Raw genomic sequence first — 508 nt, forward strand, 5'->3', positions numbered from 1 at the left:
GTGCCAACATCTGTAGTGAAGGTCCTTCTCACCCTCTTCATGCTCCGTGGGAGGCTGCCTGTGTGCCTATCCGGAGCCCGCACGATTTTCGTACCCAAGAAGGCTGGAGCATCCGACCCTGGGGACTTTCGACCAATTACCATCTCTTCGGTGTTAGCCCGATTATTCCATAAGGTTCTGGCCTATCGTCTCTTGGGAACAATTGATTTTGACTTCCGACAGCGAGCCTTCCTACCTGTGGACGGCTGTGCTGAGAACGTCTTTTCGCTGGCCGGAGTTCTCTACGAGGCGAGACGACGGTACCGGCACCTGCATATGGCCACCCTCGATGTGGCGAAGGCCTTTGACAGCGTCACCATTGATGCCATCCTGGAAGGCCTCCGACGTAAAGGAATGGCTGAAGACTTCGTCGCATACATCGAGAGCTTCTACAGGTCAGCGACAACGGTTCTCACCTACAGCGGCATGACACATACAGTTCATCCTTCCCGTGGTGTGAGACAGGGTG

This window comes from Amblyomma americanum, chromosome 11 (genome assembly GCF_052857255.1).
Source record: "Amblyomma americanum isolate KBUSLIRL-KWMA chromosome 11, ASM5285725v1, whole genome shotgun sequence".
NCBI classification, from domain to species: Eukaryota; Metazoa; Arthropoda; class Arachnida; order Ixodida; family Ixodidae; genus Amblyomma; species Amblyomma americanum.